A 19731-nucleotide genomic window follows, 5' to 3' on the forward strand; every position below is an offset into this window, starting at 1 on the left:
GCAGGGCTGTTGTGATGATAAATATAGGAAAAGATCAGGGCGATGTGCTTGCAGTCTCTGCCTCTCAGCCTGGCCAACCTTGAAGGGCTGTTGTGATGATAAATATAGGAAAAGATCTCTGCTTCTCAGCCTGGCCTACCTGGCAGGGCTGTTGTGAGAGAGAAAAAGGGAAAGATCAGGGCAATGTGCTGGCAGTCTCTGCCTCTCTGCCTCCACAACCACAACAAGCAAGTATGTCAGGCATAGGCAAACTCGGCCCTCCATATCTTTTGGGACTACAATTCCCATCATCCCTGAGAACTGGTCCTGTTTGCTAGGGATGATGGGAAGTCATAAACATCGGGAGGGCCGAGTTTGCCAATGCCTGTACTGTACCTGTACTACTTGTATTCTATAGGAGGAATGGAGAACAGGCACTACGTCTCCCAGAAGGCAATGGGAGAGCCGGCTCCTCCTCCTCCTCCCTTTCTCCCCCCGCCCGTTTCGATTCCTCCCTATTGGCCGGCTCCTACGACCCCGTATCTGGGCAAAGGCCGGGCCCTGTCGGCCAATGGGAGCCGAGAGTGGGGCGCGGGGGGCGTGGCCGGGCGGAGAGACGTTGGAGTTGGCGGTTGGCGGTTACTTCAAGATGGCGAGTAAGGCCCGTCTCTTTAGCTCAGGAGGGGATTTGAGTTCATGAACAATGTGAGTATAAGATATCCAAGAGAAATCAGCAGCAGATTGAATATAAATGCATCGTGAGGAAAAGCAGTTTGCCATAGAAGGAACAGTATCCTGTAGGCAAGTAATCTGTATCTGAAGAAGTGTGCCTTCACACCAAAGCTTAGTTGGTCTCTAAGGTGCTACTGGACAATTTATTATTATTATTTGTTATATATTTTGACTGCGTCAGACCAACACAGCTACCTACCTGAATCATGTCCTATTTTGTTTTCCATGCAGTCGTTATCTGCATATACTGTTCCTTTCTCTCATTATTCGCCTAGACTGTCCTCTTCCCTGAGAGCCATTGGAAGAAGGTAAAACGCGGATCTACACGGATCCTCATGGATCCTCCACTTTTTTAAAAACAACTCCAACAAATCCAGTGTCATATCACATCTGGAAGCCACGACTACCGACTGGACTATAAAAAACGTGGATCCAAAACTTTGCTGCCCTGCAGCACCACAAAAACGTGGTTCCGAGGCACGGATCCTCATGAATTCATATGATTTTTATATAGAAACAAAATAAAACCACCATGATACTCTAGAACACATCTTAGTCTATAGGCACCACCAAAAAAATCACGCACCCACTGTTTCGTGTGGTCTCAATGGCACAAAAACGTGGTTTTGAAGCACGGATCCTCATGGAACCCCACGCTTTTTGCATGGGACCCCCCCTAATTCACCCTCAAATCACATATCATGTCCAGGGGTATATCTTGCACCACAAAAATCAAGGATCCACAGCTTCCTGGTGACACCGTGGCCCAAAAACGTGGTTTTGAAGCACGGATCCTTGCGAATCTTCACCTATTTGCATGGAGCCCCCCCAAATTCACCCTCAAATCACATATCATGCCCAGGGGTACAGCCTGCACCACAAAAATCAAGGATCCACAACTTCCCGGCGACACCGTGGCCCAAAAACGTGGTTTTGAAGCACGGATCCTCACGGATCCTCGCGAATCTTCACCTATTTGCATGGAGCCCCCCCAAATTCACCCTCAAATCACATATCATGCCCAGGCGTACAGCCTGCACCACAGAAATCAAGGATTCACAGCGTCCTGGCGACACCGTGGCCCAAAAACCTGGCTTTGAAGCACGGATCCTCAAGAATCTTCACCTATTTGCATGGGACCCGCCCAAATTCACCCTCAAATCACATATCATGCCCAGGGGTACAGCCTGCACCACAAAAATCAAGGATCCACAACTTCCCGGTGACACCGTGGCCCAAAAACATGGTTTTGAAGCACGGATCCTCAAGAATCTTCACCTTTTTGTATGCCCCCCCCAAATCTCCCTCAAATAACATATCATGCCCAGGGGTACAGCCTGCAACTCAAAAATCAAGGATCCACAGCTTCCTGGCGACACTGTGGCCGAAAAACGTGGTTTTGAAGCACGGATCCTTGCGAATCTTCACCTATTTGCATGGGACCCGCCCAAATTCACCCTCAAATCAAATATCATGGCCAGGGGTACAGCCTGCACCACAGAAATCAAGGATCCACAACTTTCCGGCGGCACCGTGGCCCAAAAACGTGGTTTAGAAGCACGGATCCTCACGGATCCTCGCGAATCTTCACCTATTTGCATGGAGCCCCCCCAAATTCACCCTCAAATCACATATCATGCCCAGGGGTACAGCCTGCACCACAAAAAATCAGGGATTCACAGCGTCCTGGCGACACCGTGGCCCAAAAACATGGTTTTGAAGCACGGAACCTCAAGAATCTTCACCTTTTTGCATGCCCCCCCCAAATCTCCCTCAAATCACATATCATGCCCAGGGGTACAGCCTGCACCACAAAAATCAAGGATCCCCAACTTCCCGGCGACACCGTGGCCCAAAAACGTGGTCTTGAAGTATGGATCCTTGCGAATCTTCACCTATTTGCATGGGGCCCCCCCAAATTCACCCTCAAATCACATATCATGGCCAGGGGTACAGCCTGCACCACAGAAATCAAGGATTCACAGCGTCCTGGCGACACCGTGGCCCAAAAACGTGGTTTTGAAGCACGGATCCTTGCGAATCTTCACCTATTTGCATGGAGCCCCCCCAAATTCACCCTCAAATCACATATCATGCCCAGGGGTACAGCCTGCACCACAGAAATCAAGGATTCACAGCGTCCTGGCGACACCATGGCCCGAAAACGTGGCTTTGAAGCACGGATCCTCACGGATCCTCGCGAATCTTCACCTATTTGCATGGAGCCCCCCCCCCCAATTCACCCTCAAATCACATATCATGCCCAGGGGTACAGCCTGCACCACAAAAAATCAAGGATCCACAGCGTCCTGGCGACACCGTGGCCCAAAAACGTGGTTTTGAAGCACGGATCCTCAAGAATCTTCACCTATTTGCATGGAGCCCCCCCCAATTCACCCTCAAATCACATATCATGCCCAGGGGTACAGCCTGCACCACAAAAATCAAGGATCCACAGCATCCTGGCGACACCGTGGCCCAAAAACGTGGTTTTGAAGCACGGATCCTCAAGAATCTTCACCTATTTGCATGGGACCCGCCCAAATTCACCCTCAAATCACATATTATGGCCAGGGGTACAGCCTGCACCACAAAAATCAAGGATCCACAACTTCCCGGCGACACCCTGGCCCAAAAACGTGGTTTTGAAGCACGGATCCTCACGGATCCTCGCGAATCTTCACCTATTTGCATGGAGCCCCCCCAAATTCACCCTCAAATCACATATCATGCCCAGGCGTACAGCCTGCACCACAGAAATCAAGGATTCACAGCGTCCTGGCGACACCGTGGCCCAAAAACGTGGTTTTGAAGCACGGATCCTCAAGAATCTTCACCTATTTGCATGGGACCCGCCCAAATTCACCCTCAAATCACATATCATGCCCAGGGGTACAGCCTGCACCACAAAAATCAAGGTTCCACAGCGTCCTGGCGACACCGTGGCCCGAAAACGTGGCTTTGTAGCACGGATCCTCACGGATCCTCGCGAATCTTCACCTATTTGCATGGGACCCGCCCAAATTCACCCTCAAATCACATATCATGCCCAGGGGTACAGCCTGCACCACAAAAATCAAGGATCCACAGCGTCCTGGCGACACCGTGGCCCAAAAACGTGGTTTTGAAGCACGGATCCTCAAGAATCTTCACCTATTTGCATGGGACCCGCCCAAATTCACCCTCAAATCACATATCATGGCCAGGGGTACAGCCTGCACCACAAAAATCAAGGATCCACAACTTCCCGGCGACACCGTGGCCCAAAAACGTGGTTTTGAAGCACGGATCCTCACGGATCCTCGCGAATCTTCACCTATTTGCATGGAGCCCCCCCCCCATTCACCCTCAAATCACATATCATGCCCAGGCGTACAGCCTGCACCACAGAAATCAAGGATTCACAGCGTCCTGGCGACACCGTGGCCCAAAAACGTGGTTTTGAAGCACGGATCCTCAAGAATCTTCACCTATTTGCATGGGACCCGCCCTAATTCACCCTCAAATCACATATCATGCCCAGGGGTACAGCCTGCACCACAGAAATCAAGGATCCACAGCTTCCTGGTGACACCGTGGCCCAAAAACGTGGTTTTGAAGCACGGATCCTCACGAATCTTCACCTATTTGCATGGCCCCCCCCCCCAAATTCAGCCTCAAATCTCATATCATGCCCAGGGCACAGCCTGCAACACAAAAATCAAGGATCCACAGCTTCCTGGTGATACCAGGGCGCAAAAACATGAACGGCAGAAGATGAAAATATTGACAGATCAAGTATGGATGTTGGTGATCTGACACTAAGTAAAAGCGAACCGAAAGATGTGCCATGGTCAGATCACTACCTGGTGCAACTTGACTTCTCCACGACTCTTCCCCTCTCCAGGGAGGTGGGACCAATTCAGACTTGGGGGTTATGTTTCTGCGGTTTTTAGAAACAGAGGCTGGGCATTTTTGACGGAGCATACTGGGCAAGTATTTTTTGTACGTCTGCAACGCAGCTAAGAATTTGTTCGTAGGCAGATAGATTTCTCTGCTATCTTTCTTTCTCACAAAGCTGTGTTATCGATAATTAGCCAATTACGGGCTATTAATCTCAACAGCCGATTCCCTGGTGGCCCGCTGGAATGTCGAGTTGACCAGGGCTGTTGACTGTTTGGCTCCGAAGCGCCCTCTACAATTGCATGGAGCCTGGACAGCCCCGTGGTTCTCCATGGATCTGAGGGCAATGAAACAATCGTTGAGATGGCTAGAGCGCCGGTGGCGGATAACTCATTCTGAAGCTGACCAGACATGGGTTAGAGCTCAATGTCAAGCCTACCAAGTGGTGGTAGTGACCACGAAGAAGACTTTCTTCACCGCCTCTATTGCATCTGCGGAAAACAACAGCAGGAGCCTTTTTCAGGTGGTTCGCAGTTTAGTGAAACCACCTGCTCCATCGGGGCCCAGTACGGGCCCCATGATCCCTTGCAATGATTTTGCAAAGTTTTTTTGCAGATAAAGTCGCTCAGATTCGGGAAGAGGTAAACTCCACTGTGGGAGCAGGACCGGGGCGGGGGAGCGCTGGAGGTCTGTCTAGTCCAGTTGCGTGGGATCAATTCCAATCTGTTACCACCAAGGATGTGGACAGGCTGCTTGGACGAGTGAAACCAACCACCTGTCTCCTTGATCCTTGCCCATCCTGGCTTATAAAAGCTTTGCGGGTTGGTGAATGCTTCTCTCTGTGAGGCAGCCTTCCGAGACCCGCTGAAAGAGGCGGTTATTAAACCGCTTCTTTAAAAACCATCTTTAGATGCGGCCAATATGGCCAACTATCGCCCAGTCTCAAATCTTCCATTCTTGGGCAAGGCGATTGAGCGAGTGGTTGCTGAACAATTCCAGGCACACCTGGACAGGGGCGTAGCCAGGACGAAAATTAGGGGAGGCAAGGGGCGGGGGCAAGGGGCAGGGCCAAGGGGCGGGGGCGGGGCCACAGCGGGGCAAGGGAAGTTCCCTTCTCCTTTGCCAGCTTTCCCTCTGCCCGCCCCGGTGATCGCGGAGGGGGAGGAGGGGATCGGAACAGCTGCTCCGACCCCCCTCCCCCCCTCGAACGGCAGGGGCGAGGGGGCGCCGGGATCGGCCCGAAATCGGGCTGCTCCAACTCCCTCTTCCCCCTCCGCGATCAGCAGGGGCGAGAGGGTGCCGGGATCAGCCCGAAATCGGGCTGCTCCGATCCCCTCCTCCCCCTCTGTGATCGCCGGGGCGGGTGGAGGGAAAGCCCCAGAGCCGCGCAAAGCGTTTGGCTGGCTTTTCCCCCGCCCGCCCCACAGCCAGCCAGGGAGAAGGGAGATGTCCCTTCTCCCTGGCTGGCTGTGGGGCGGGCGGAGGGAAAGCCCCAGAGCCGCGCAAAGCGTTTGGCTGGCTGTCCCCCCGCCCGCCCCACAGCCAGCCAGGGAGAAAGGAGACGTCCCTTCTCCCTGGCTGGCTGTGGGGCGGGCGGAGGGAAAGCCCCAGAGCCGCGCAAAGCGTTTGGCTGGCTTTTCCCCCGCCCGCCCCACAGCCAGCCAGGGAGAAGGGAGATGTCCCTTCTCCCTGGCTGGCTGTGGGGCGGGCGGAGGGAAAGCCCCAGAGCCGCGCAAAGCGTTTGGCTGTCTGTCCCCCCGCCCGCCCCACAGCCAGCCAGGGAGAAAGGAGACGTCCCTTCTCCCTGGCTGGCTGTGGGGCGGGCGGAGGGAAAGCCCCAGAGCCGCGCAAAGCGTTTGGCTGGCTTTTCCCCCGCCCGCCCCACAGCCAGCCAGGGAGAAAGGAGACGTCCCTTCTCCCTGGCTGCCTGTGGGGCGGGCGGAGGGAAAGCCCCAGAGCTGCGCAAAGCGTTTGGCTGGCTTTCCCTCCGCCCACCCCACAGCCAGCCGGCTAGAAGGGACGTCTCCCTTCTCCCTGGCTTTCCCTCCACCCGCCCCACAGCCAGCCAGGGAGAAGGGAGACGGCACCGGGTGGGCTGCGGGCCAGGCTGGCCCGCGGCCCTGCCTCTAGGGGGGGCAACTGCCCCCTCCTGCCCCCTCCTGCCTACGCCCATGCACCTGGAAGAAGCGGACCATTTGGTTCCCTTCCAGTCGGGATTCAGGCCTCATCATGGGACTGAAACTGCCTTGGTTGCACTGGTTGATGATCTCCAGCGGGCTAGGGACAAAGGTGAGAGCTGTTTCCTAGTTCTGCTGGATCTCTCAGTGGCTTTTGACAGCATCGACCATAACATACTTCTGGACCGTCTAGAGGGGTTGGGAGCTGGGGGCACTGTCATACAGTGGTTCCGCTCCTTCCTCCTGGGCCATGTTCAGAGAGTGGGGGTGGGGAATGAGTGTTTGGACCCCTGGGCTCTCACTTGTGGGGTGCCTCAGGGCTCTGTCCTCTCCCCCATGCTTTTTAACATCTACATGCAGCTGCTGGGAGAGATCATCAGGGGGTTTGGGCTGGGTGTTCATCAGTATGCGGATGATACCCAGCTCTACTTCTCTTTCAAATCAGAACCAGTGATGGCAGTGAAGGTCCTGTGTGAGTGCCTGGAGGCGGTTGGAGGATGGATGGTGGCTAACAGATTGAGGTTGAATCCTGACAAGACAGAAGTACTGTTTGTGGGGGACAGGAGGTGGGCAGGTGTGGAGGACTCCCTGGTCCTGAATGGGGCAACTGTGCCCCTGAAGGACCAGGGGCGCAGCCTGGGAGTCATTTTGGACTCACAGCTGTCCATGGAGGCACAGGTCAATTCTGTGTCCAGGGCAGCTGTCTATCAGCTCAATCTGGTACGCAGGCTGAAACCCTACCTGCCTGCAGACTGTCTCGCCAGAGTGGTGCATGCTCTGGTTATCTCCCGCTTGGATTACTGCAATGCGCTCTACATGGGGCTACCTATGAAGGTGACCCGGAAACTACAACTAATCCAGAATGCGGCAGCTAGACTGGTGAGTGGAAGCGGCCGCTGAGACCACATAACACTGATCTTGATAGATCTACATTGGCTCCCAGTACGTTCCTGAGCACAATTCAAAGTGTTGGTGCTGACTTTTTAAGCCCTAAATTGCCTCGGTCCAGTATACCTGAAGGAGTGTCTCCACCCCCATGGTTCTGCCCAGACTTTGAGGTCCAGTACCGAGGGCCTTCTGGCAGTTCCCTTGTTGCGAGAAGCCAAGTTGCAGGGAACCAGGAAGAGGGCCTTCTCGGTGGTGGCGCCCACCCTGTGGAACGCCCTCCCATCAGATATCAAAGAGAAAAACAGCTACCAGAAGACATCTGAAGGCAGCCCTGTTTAGGGAGGCTTTTAATGTTTAATTGATTGTTTTATTTAATTTTTCTGTTGGAAGCCGCCCAGAGTGGCTGGGGAAACCCAGCCAGATGGGCGGGGTATAAATAATAAATTATTTATTATTATTATTGTCACGGTGGCCGGAGTGGGCTACTTCAGAGTAACGACTCTACACAGCTCTGCATTTTATCTTTTATTGGTGCTGAGTATTTACAGTGCTGATGGCAGTGCTATTTACAAAGACACATCTGTTCAGCTTGAATCAGAACCTCCAAGTGGCTTTTGGCGCGTCTTGCGCCAGCATAACAACTTGGGGAGACCCATCCTCTTCCCCCGACGCTTTCTGCGCAATTCCGGAGTTGGGGGGACGGGTCTGCCCCCCTTCCTTCCCCCTTCCTGTCCCACCTGGGACGATGGCTCTTCTACCCTGCCAGAGCCTTGGACACCACTTCCTGTTTCCCCACTTGAGCTGGAGCTTTCCCTCTTTTCAGCCTCACTCGGGGCTGGGCTGGAACTCAGGAGGGGAGGGGCTTCGCGATACCCCTTGTCCCTCACAATTATTATTATTATTATTATTTACAGTGGTACCTCACAAGACGAATGCCTCGCGCAACAAAAAACCCGCAAGACGAAAGCGTTTTGCTTTGCACGAGGGACTCGCAAGACAACGAGGTTTTCTATGACCGCCGCTTCATCTTGCGAAGCGCAGCCATAGAAAGACAAAGCGGCGGCGAGTGGCAACAACAGGGGAACCAGCTGTAGCGCAGAAAGATGGCAAAGGAAGATCAGCTGTCAGCGCGGGAAGCTGATCTTCCTTTGCCTTCTCTCTGCGCTACAGCTTGTTCTCCTTTGTGTTCTGCTGGTCTCTGCCAGTTGCCACAAGCGGTGAGCGGCAACCGGCGGAGACCAGCGTAACGCAAAGGGGAACCAGCTGTAGCGCGACAAAAAGGCTGACAGCTGATCTTCTTTGCCTTTTTTTTTGCCGCGCTACAGCTGTCAAATCACTTATAATGCCCAGGGGCACAGCCAATGTAGGTCTTTCAGGACCGGTGGTTTGTGGTCTCAGTGGCCACTCCCAGTCACCAGTTTAGCCAGGGCTGTCTTAAGCATATCCAGCGCTGTAGTGCAAGGATCCCTCCAGCCCCCCACCCCCTCTGTTTCCCAGAGTTGTCGACCCAGCAAGGTCAGGTGGTACCCGGTGTGGATTTTTTTGGTCACACCCCCCATTGAAATTATTAAAATAAGGAAAAATAAGATACTTACAGTTGCAAGTGTTATTTTCTTTTTCTTTTTCTTTACATTGTGAGCCTGAGCACTTAAAAACCCCTTTTCCTAAAATCAAGATGCATATATTTTTAAGTTCTACTTATTATGAACATGTAAGAAATGGTGCTGAATTTCTAAAGCGACCTCTTTCGGTTTAAGCGCACCTATACATGCCTCTCCCAAAAGCCGTTCCCTTTAAGCTCAGATGTGCAGAGGCTGGTTGTAGCCGTTCAGCACTCTGTCCATGCACAAAGAAACTCTCATTCCTCATTCCTTCACATGTCCCAGGGTCAAACCCTGACACTGAAAAAAATGGTTCTGGCTGAGTCCTGAAGTCACATTTGTCCATAGGCGAGCACGTCCATTTTGCCTTCCTCTTGATTATCAGCCAATATTTAGTGTATGAATTGAGTTACCAAAGGACTAACCTGCATGTGGATTTTCAATGATTTGTCAGGAGTTGGTGTCAGTTGAAGGAAAGCTGAACAGAGATGGAGGGGTAGGTATAAATCCCATCCATAGGGCCAGAGCTTGAGAGAGCTGCTGTCCCTTGACGATGGACATGGAAGAAGCCAGGCCATTAGGTGTACAGTGGAACCTCGGTTTACGAATTTTCAGTTTACGAATGCCGCAGACCCATCTGGAACGGATTGATTCACTTTCCATTACTTTCGATGGGAAAGTTCGCTTCAGTTTATGAACGCTTCAGTTTATGAACAGACTTCCGGAACAAATTGTGTTCATAAACCGAGGTACCACTGTAACTTCTTCCATGAGTATAGCACTCTTCTGGGAAAAGTCTCACGTATCCCAGAAAAAGAAAACTTCCTTCCAGAGAACTCTTAAAAGGGCAAGAACACTCTCAAGGACTGACAAGGTAGTCAAGGGATCAAAGAACAGCAAGCAAGAGAAAACCCCACAAGGACACCCCTTAATAAAATGATGAAATCCATCAAGAACATCCCTGAACTCAGGTATGGGGAACCTCCTCATGTTACTGCACTACAACTCCCATCATCCCGTCATCCCTGGTCGCTGGCTCTGCTTGCTGGGTGGGGCTGATGGTAGTTGTGGTTCATCAATGTCTGGCGGGCTAAAGGTTCACCACATTGGTGCTAACAAAATGGTTCCTTGACAGCCGAGCGCCAATGTCACAATAAATAAATGTTGTTATTTTGGTTTGGTGGGTGCCTTGCTGCTGAGGGCGTTGTCTTCATTATAATGACCAGATTCACACAAACAGTGCTGGCCTCCCTTCAAGTACAGCTTTCCTCAACCTCATTGCCTTCCAGATGTTTGGGATTGCAACTCCCACCATCCCTGAACTTTGGGAAGAAGATGGGAGCTGGAGTCTGGAGGGCACCAAGTTGGGGGAAACTGACATAGGTAATCAAGACTGATGGACTGCCAGCTCCAAAATTACAGCCTCTGTTGCTGGATAGCTCAGTTGGTAGAGCATGAGACCCTTAATCTCAGGGTCATGGGTTCGAGCCTCAGGTTGGGCAAGATTCCGGGTTGGATTAGATGACTCTAATAGTCCCCTCCAATTCTACAATTCTATGTTTCGAAACAGAGACCACCGTGCCTTCCGACTCATCTCTGCTCAATGGCCCAGTTGGGCAACCCTTGAAAATGGCGGCCCCCATAGGCAAAGTTAGGGAAGTGAAGGATGCGGGCAGGTTGTGCTTTGCACAGTGGATATTTCTCCCCCATATTTTTCTATATCACATGATTCATTTTCTTGCATACAAGGGCTGCGGGTGGATGGGTATGTCCTCGACACCCAGGCAAACCAATGGCATATGACACTGGCTCTGACAGGCGGGCCCTGACCAGAACATGCTGTGGTCCATAGTCTTGGTTTTCCCAGGCTGGTGGGTGGGTGGGTGGGTGGTTGTCCCTGCCTCACAGGGGCATTTGGAAAAGTGGAGCCTCACTTTGAGAGAACGGTTTAAAATGAAAATGCTGCAATTGACGTGTCCTTGCGAATCAAGTGGCATTCCGACAGAGCGTTACCAAATAAACCTTTTGCTATTTCACCTTCCAAAGCCTGCCTCGTGTGGAGTTGCTTCTCTGTTTATGGTACTTTCTCTTTAAACAACAGCCTTACTGCGTCTGCCAAAGTTGATCGATCAGGCCTGAGACACGCAGTGCAGGATCTTTTCTTTGCATGAGCGATGTACCAGAATTTTAAAAAAACAGACCAAAAACTATGGTTCCAGGTGCCCCTCCCCGCCTTCGAGGTGGCTTTGTCGGAGGCACGGCAATCTGCACCCCAAGGAGCGCGCAGCGTCGGGCGGCTGGGCTGGGCTGAGCAGGTGGGGGCACAGCCCCTTGACGGAGGCAGCTCCGCCACCGGGAAAGGAGTGAAGCGGGGGAAGCGGACACGCGGGTGGTTCCGTGTGCCTCCTCAATGCGCCCCGGCTGGGCAGGCAACATGGCCCAGGGTTCCACTCAGCCCAAGGGGAAAGACGCCCCTGAGTCTAGCTGCCACATTCTGGATTAGTTGTAGTTTCCGGGTCACCCTCAAAGGTAGCCCCACATAGAGTGCATTGCAGTATTCCAAGCGAGAGATAACTAGAGCATGCACCACTCTGGTGAGGCAGTCTGCAGGCAGGTAGGGTCTCAGCCTGCGTACCAGATGGAGCTGGTAGACAGCTGCCCTGGACACAGAATTAACCTGAGCCTCCATGGACAGCTGTGGGTCCAAAATGATTCCCAGACTGCGCCCCTGGTCCTTCAGGGGCACAGTTGCCCCATTCAGGACCAGGGAGTCCTCCACACCTGCCCGCCTCCTGTCCCCCCAACACAGTACTTCTGTCTTGTCAGGATTCAACCTCAATCTGTTAGCCACCATCCATCCTCCAACCGCCTCCAAGCACTCACACAGGACCTTCACCGCCTTCACTGGTTCTGATTTGAAAGAGAGGTAGAGCTGGGTATCATCCGCATACTGATGAACACCCAGCCCAAACCCCCTGATGATCTCTCCCAGCGGCTGCATGTAGATGTTAAAAAGCATGGGGGAGAGGACAGAGCCCTGAGGGACCCCACAAGTGAGAGCCCAGGGGTCCAAACACTCATCCCCCACCACCACTCTCTGAACACGGCCCAGGAGGAAGGAGCGGAACCACTGTATGACAGTGCCCCCAGCTCCCAACCCCTCTAGACAGTCCAGAAGGATGTTATGGTTGATGGTGTCAAAAGCCACTGAGAGATCCAGCAGAACTAGGAAACAGCTCTCACCTTTGTCCCCAGCCCGCTGGAGATCATCAACCAGTGCAACCAAGGCAGTTTCAGTCCCATGATGAGGCCTGAATCCCGACTGGAAGGGATCCAAATGGTCCGCTTCTTCCAGGTGTGCCTGGAATTGTTCAGCAACCACTCGCTCAATCACCTTGCCCAAGAATGGAAGATTTGAGACTGGGCGATAGTTGGCCATATTGGCCGCATCTAAAGATGGTCTTTAAAGAAGCGGTTTAATAACCGCCTCTTTCAGCGGGTCTGGGAAGGCTGCCTCACAAAGAAAAACATTCACCAACCCGCAAAGCCCATCGCCCAGCCCTTCCCGGCTAGCTTTTATAAGCCAGGATGGGCAAGGATCCCGACTGGAAGGGAACCAAATGGTCCGCTTCTTCCAGGTGCATGGGCGTAGGCAGGAGGGGGCAGGAGGGGGCAGTTGCCCCCCTCTAGAGGCAGGGCCGCGGGCCAGCCTGGCCTGCAGCCCACCCGGTGCCGTCTCCCTTCTCCCTGGCTGGCTGTGGGGCGGGTGGAGGGAAAGCCAGGGAGAAGGGAGACGTCCCTTCTAGCCGGCTGGCTGTGGGGTGTGCGGAGCGAAAGCCAGCCAAACGCTTTGCGCAGCTCTGGGGCTTTCCCTCCGCCCGCCCCACAGCCAGTCAGGGAGAAGGGACGTCTCCTTTCTCCCTGGCTGGCTGTGGGGCGGGCGGGGGGACAGCCAGCCAAACGCTTTGCGCGGCTCTGGGGCTTTCCCTCCGCCCGCCCCACAGCCAGCCAGGGAGAAGGGACATCTCCCTTCTCCCTGGCTGGCTGTGGGGCGGGCGGGGGAAAAGCCAGCCAAACGCTTTGCGCGGCTCTGGGGCTTTCCCTCCACCCGCCCCGGCGATCGCAGAGGGGGAGGAGGGGATCGGAGCAGCCCGATTTCGGGCTGATCCCGGCGCCCTCTCGCCCCTGCTGATCGCGGAGGGGGAGGAGGGAGTTGGAGCAGCCCGATTTCGGGCCGATCCCGGCGCCCCCTCGCCCCTGCCGTTCGAGGGGGGGAGGGGGGTCGGAGCAGCTGTTCCGATCCCCTCCTCCCCCTCCGCGATCACCGGGGCGGGCAGAGGGAAAGCTGGCAAGGGAGAAGGGAACTTCCTTTGCCCCGCTGTGGCCCCGCCCCCGCCCCTTGGCCCTGCCCCTTGCCCCCGCCCCTTGCCCCCCCCAATTTTCGTCCTGGCTACGCCCCTGTCCAGGTGTGCCTGGAATTGTTCAGCAACCACTCGCTCAATCGCCTTGCCCAAGAATGGAAGATTTGAGACTGGGCGATAGTTGGCCATATTGGCCGCATCTAAAGATGGTTTTTAAAGAAGCGGTTTAATAACCGCCTCTTTCAGCGGGTCTCGGAAGGCTGCCTCACAGAGAGAAGCATTCACCAACCAGCAAAGCTTTTATAAGCCAGGATGGGCAAGGATCAAGGAGACAGGTGGTTGGTTTCACTCGTCCAAGCAGCCTGTCCACATCCTCGGAGGTAACAGAATGGAATTGATCCCACGCAACTGGACTAGACAGTCCAGTGCAGGAGATCATGGGGCCCGTACTGGGCCCCGATGGAGCAGGTGGTTCCACTAAACTGCGAACCACCTGAAAAAGTCTCCTGCTGCTGTTTTCTGCAGTTGTAATAGAGGCGGTGAAGAAAGTCTTCTTCGCCGTCGCTACCGCCACTTGGTAGGCTCGACATTGAGCTCTAACCTGTGTCCGGTCAGCTTCAGAATGAGTTATCCGCCACCGGCGCTCTAACCGTCTCAACGATTGTTTCATTGCCCTCAGATCCATGGAGAAGCACGGGGCTGTCCAGGCTCCATGCAATTGGAGAGGGCGCTTCGGAGAATAGCCCTACATTCCATCGGGCCACCAGGGAATCGGCTGAAAGGCCATCAACATGGGATAAAACATCCCCTACCGTGTTTCTCATATTATAAGACACGTCTTATATTTATTTTTTTCCTCAAAAAACACACTATGGCTTATTCTCAAGGGATGTCTTATTTTTTTCCTCCTCCTCCTGCCGCGGCCGGCATTGCTGCTGCGCCTATCACTATGTCTTATTTTCGGGGTATGGCTTATATTCCTTGAATGCTTAAAAATCCTGCTATGGCTTATTTTATGGGTATGTCTTAAAATATGAGAAACAGGGTACCACTCTCTGGAAACCATTTGGATCCATTAAGTGGCGGGGGCGGACCATCCAAATTGGTCCACCTCCATAGAGAGGGGAAGAGCTGTGGAGAAGTCCAGTTGCACCAGGTAGTGATCTGACTGTGATGTATGTGACTTTAAGTGTGGAATCTTATTATGTGCACCTGAATCCTATTAACTGGGATACAGGTATTTTAGTGGTAACCTGTTCCCCACCCATTCACTCGTCTTGTGCTTTTCCTCCCTTGCCGGGTGGATGTTGTCGCTGTGTGTTATTCTTCAATAAACCATGTCTACAGCTCAGTAAAGACTGTCTTAGCAGCGGTGCCTCCTCATTGCTGAGGTCCAAGGTTTCCCGGAGACATTACATGTGACCAATGACCATGGCACTTCTTTAGTTTCGCTTTTACTTAGTGTCAGATCACCAACATCCATACCGTGTTTCTCACATTTTAAGACGTGCCTATAAAATAAGCCATGGCACGATTTTCTCAAGGCAATAAAATATAAGGCATCCCCCCAAAATAAGACATGCTGGGGTACCGGTACTATACTGTGCTGGGAGCAGGTCCAGGTGGCACTTCCGTAAGGAACAGGAAAAGGAAGATGCCAGTCCTTGCCGGAAGCGGATGCGCAACGTGCGGTGCGTGCTCAGATGCAGCGGGAGCCGGCAGAAGCTGCAGCACGCCCCGCGCTGAGCCCCGACCCAGCAGGACCCTGCGTGACCCGCAGCGTGCCCCACGCCAAATCCTGACCCAGCGGGACCTGGCAAGAGCAGCAGCACGCGCTTTGCCGAGCCCCGACTGAGTGGGAGCCGGCAAAGCGCGTGCTGCTGTTTCTGCCGGCTCCTGCTGGGTCGGGGCGCGGCGCTGCGCGTGCTGCTACCCTTGCCAGGTCCCGCTGGGTCGGGAGCCGATGGAGCGGGAGCCAGCAAAGGCAGCAGCGAGCGCTTTGCCGAGCCCCGACGGAGCGGGAGCCTGCAAAGGCAGCAGTGCGTGCTTTGCCGAGCTCCAACCCGGCGGCGGGACGTGGCAAGAGCTGCAGCACGCGCCGCGCCCCGACCCCGGGGGCGGGACCTGGCAAAAGCCACAGCGTGCACCACTTGGAGCCCCGACCCAGCAGGACCCAGCAGCGTGCCCTGCTGAAGCGCCAACAAAGCACCCAGCAGTGCAGCTGCAGCAGCAACAGCAGCAAGTTCTGGGCGCCAAGCCGCAGCAGGAAGAGGAGGTATTTTTTTAAAATAAGACACCCCAAAAAATAAGCCATAGGCTTATTTTCTTCAGTAAAATAAATTTAAGGCAGTGTCTTAAAATGTGAGAAACACGGTACTTAATCTGTCAACATTTTCATCTTCTGCCGTTCACATTTTTTAACCTTGGTGTCGCCAGGAAGCTGTGGATCCTTGATTTTTGTGGTGCAGGCTGTGCCCCTGGGCATGATATGTGATTTGAGGGTGAATTTGGGGGGGGCTCCATGCAAATAGGTGAAGTTTCGCGAGGATCCGTGAGGATCCATGCTTCAAAACCATGTTTTTGGGCCACGGTGTCGCCAGGAAGCTGTGGAACCTTGATTTTTGTGGTGCAGGCTGTACCCCTGGGCATGATATGAGATTTGAGGGTGAATTTGGGCGGGTCCCATGCAAATAGGTGAAGATTCGCAAGGATCCGTGCTTCAAAACCATGTTTTTGGGCCACGGTGTCGCCAGGAAGCTGTGGATCCTTAATTTTTGTGGTGCAGGCTGTACCCCTGGCCATGATATGTGATTTGAGGGTGAATTTGGGGGGGTCCCATGCAAATAGGTGAAGATCCGTGAGGATCCGTGAGGATCCGTGAGGATCCGTGCTTCAAAACCACGTTTTTGGGCCACGGTGTCGCCAGGAAGCTGTGGAACCTTGATTTTTGTGGTGCAGGCTGTGCCCCTGGGCATGATATGTGATTTGAGGGTGAATTTGGGGGGGTCCCATGCAAATAGGTGAAGATTCGTGAGGATCCGTGCTTCAAAACCACGTTTTTGGGCCACGGTGTCGCCAGGACGCTGTGGATCCTTGATTTTTGTGGTGCAGGCTGTACCCCTGGGCATGATATGTGATTTGAGGGTGAATTTGGGGGGGGTCCCATGCAAATAGGTGAAGATTCGTGAGGATCCGTGAGGATCCGTGAGGATCCGTGAGGATCCGTGCTTCAAAACCACGTTTTTGGGCCACGGTGTCGCCAGGAAGCTGTGGATCATTGATTTTTGTGGTGCAGGCTGTACCCCTGGGCATGATATGTGATTTGAGGGTGAATTTGGGGGGGGCCCCATGCAAATAGGTGAAGATTTGCAAGGATCCGTGCTTCAAAACCACGTTTTTGGGCCACGGTGTCGCCAGGACGCTGTGGAACCTTGATTTTTGTGGTGCAGGCTGTACCCCTGGCCATGATATGTGATTTGAGGGTGAATTTGGGGGGGTCCCATGCAAATAGGTGAAGATTCGTGAGGATCCGTGAGGATCCGTGAGGATCCGTGCTTCAAAACCACGTTTTTGGGCCACGGTGTCGCCAGGAAGCTGTGGATCATTGATTTTTGTGGTGCAGGCTGTACCCCTGGGCATGATATGTGATTTGAGGGTGAATTTGGGGGGGCCCATGCAAATAGGTGAAGATTTGCAAGGATCCGTGCTTCAAAACCACGTTTTTGGGCCACGGTGTCGCCAGGAAGCTGTGGAACCTTGATTTTTGTGGTGCAGGCTGTGCCCCTGGGCATGATATGTGATTTGAGGCTGAATTTGGGGGGCCCCATGCAAAAAGGTGAAGATTCGTGAGGATCCGTGCTTCAAAACCACGTTTTTGGGCCACGGTGTCGCCAGGACGCTGTGGATCCTTGATTTTTGTGGTGCAGGCTGTACCCCTGGGCATGATATGTGATTTGAGGGTGAATTTGGGGGGGGTCCCATGCAAATAGGTGAAGATTCGTGAGGATCCGTGAGGATCCGTGAGGATCCGTGCTTCAAAACCACGTTTTTGGGCCACGGTGTCGCCAGGAAGCTGTGGAACCTTGATTTTTGTGGTGCAGGCTGTGCCCCTGGGCATGATATGTGATTTGAGGGTGAATTTGGGGGGGTCCCATGCAAATAGGTGAAGATTCGTGAGGATCCGTGCTTCAAAACCACGTTTTTGGGCCACGGTGTCGCCAGGACGCTGTGGATCCTTGATTTTTGTGGTGCAGGCTGTACCCCTGGGCATGATATGTGATTTGAGGGTGAATTTGGGGGGGGGTCCCATGCAAAAAGGTGAAGATTCGTGAGGATCCGTGAGGATCCGTGAGGATCCGTGCTTCAAAACCACATTTTTGGGCCACGGTGTCGCCAGGAAGCTGTGGATCATTGATTTTTGTGGTGCAGGCTGTACCCCTGGGCATGATATGTGATTTGAGGGTGAATTTGGGGGGGCCCATGCAAATAGGTGAAGATTTGCAAGGATCCGTGCTTCAAAACCACGTTTTTGGGCCACGGTGTCGCCAGGAAGCTGTGGAACCTTGATTTTTGTGGTGCAGGCTGTGCCCCTGGGCATGATATGTGATTTGAGGCTGAATTTGGGGGGCCCCATGCAAAAAGGTGAAGATTCGTGAGGATCCGTGCTTCAAAACCACGTTTTTGGGCCACGGTGTCGCCAGGAGGCTGTGGATCCTTGATTTTTGTGGTGCAGGCTGTACCCCTGGGCATGATATGTGATTTGAGGGTGAATTTGGGGGGCCCCATGCAAAAAGGTGAAGATTCGTGAGGATCCGTGCTTCAAAACCACGTTTTTGGGCCACGGTGTCGCCAGGAGGCTGTGGATCCTTGATTTTTGTGGTGCAGGCTGTACCCATGGGCATGATATGTGATTTGAGGGTGAATTTGGGGGCCCCCCATGCAAATAGGTGAAGATTCGCGAGGATCCGTGCTTCAAAACCACGTTTTTGGGCCACGGTGTCGCCAGGACGCTGTGGATCCTTAATTTTTGTGGTGCAGGCTGTGCCCCTGGGCATGATATGTGATTTGAGGGTGAATTTGGGGGGGCCATGCAAAAAGGTGAAGATCTGTGAGGATCCATGCTTCAAAACCACGTTTTTGGGCCACGGTGTCGCCAGGAAGCTGTGGAACCTTTATTTTTGTGGTGCAGGCTGTACCCCTGGGCATGATATGTGATTTGAGGGTGAATTTGGGGGGCCCCATGCAAAAAGGTGAAGATTCGTGAGGATCCGTGCTTCAAAACCACGTTTTTGGGCCACGGTGTCGCCAGGAGGCTGTGGATCCTTGATTTTTGTGGTGCAGGCTGTACCCCTGGCCATGATATCTGATTTGAGGGTGAATTTGGGGGGCCCCCATGCAAATAGGTGAAGATTCGCGAGGATCCGTGCTTCAAAACCACGTTTTTGGGCCACGGTGTCGCCAGGAGGCTGTGGATCCTTTATTTTTGTGGTGCAGGCTGTACCCCTGGGCATGATATGTGATTTGAGGGTGAATTTGGGGGGTCCCATGCAAATAGGTGAAGATTTGCAAGGATCCGTGCATCAAAACCACGTTTTTGGGCCACGGTGTCGCCAGGAGGCTGTGGATCCTTTATTTTTGTGGTGCAGGCTGTACCCCTGGGCATGATATGTGATTTGAGGGTGAATTTGGGGCCCTACATGTAAATAGGTGAAGATTTGCGAGGATCCGTGCTTCAAAACCACGTTTTTGGGTCACGGTGTTGCCAGGAGGCTGTGGATCCTTGATTTTTGTGGTGCAGGCTGTACCCATGGGCATGATATCTGATTTGAGGGTGAATTTGGGGGCCCCCCATGCAAATAGGTGAAGATTCGCGAGGATCTGTGGTTCAAAACCACGTTTTTGGGCCACGGTGTCGCCAGGACGCTGTGGATCCTTAATTTTTGTGGTGCAGGCTGTGCCCCTGGGCATGATATGTGATTTGAGGGTGAATTTGGGGGCCCTACATGTAAATAGGTGAAGATTTGCGAGGATCCGTGCTTCAAAACCACGTTTTTGGGTCACGGTGTTGCCAGGAGGCTGTGGATCCTTGATTTTTGTGGTGCAGGCTGTACC

The 19731-nt window shown here is 53.4% G+C and overlaps 1 protein-coding gene across 1 annotated transcript in view; it reads left to right on the top strand.

The window, feature by feature from the left end:
• Positions 1-592: 592 nt before the first annotated feature.
• Positions 593-19731, top strand: part of LOC148684506 (uncharacterized) — a 44293-nt gene continuing 25154 nt past the window's right edge. Inside the window, exon 1 of the mRNA XM_088652804.1 lies at positions 593-635. The gene's annotated coding sequence lies outside the window, so the exon portion shown is untranslated. The remainder of the gene's footprint in view (positions 636-19731) is intronic.

This window comes from Zootoca vivipara, chromosome 10 (assembly GCF_965207765.1).
Source record: "Zootoca vivipara chromosome 10, rZooViv2.hap1.1, whole genome shotgun sequence".
In the NCBI taxonomy this organism is placed as follows: domain Eukaryota; kingdom Metazoa; phylum Chordata; class Lepidosauria; order Squamata; family Lacertidae; genus Zootoca; species Zootoca vivipara.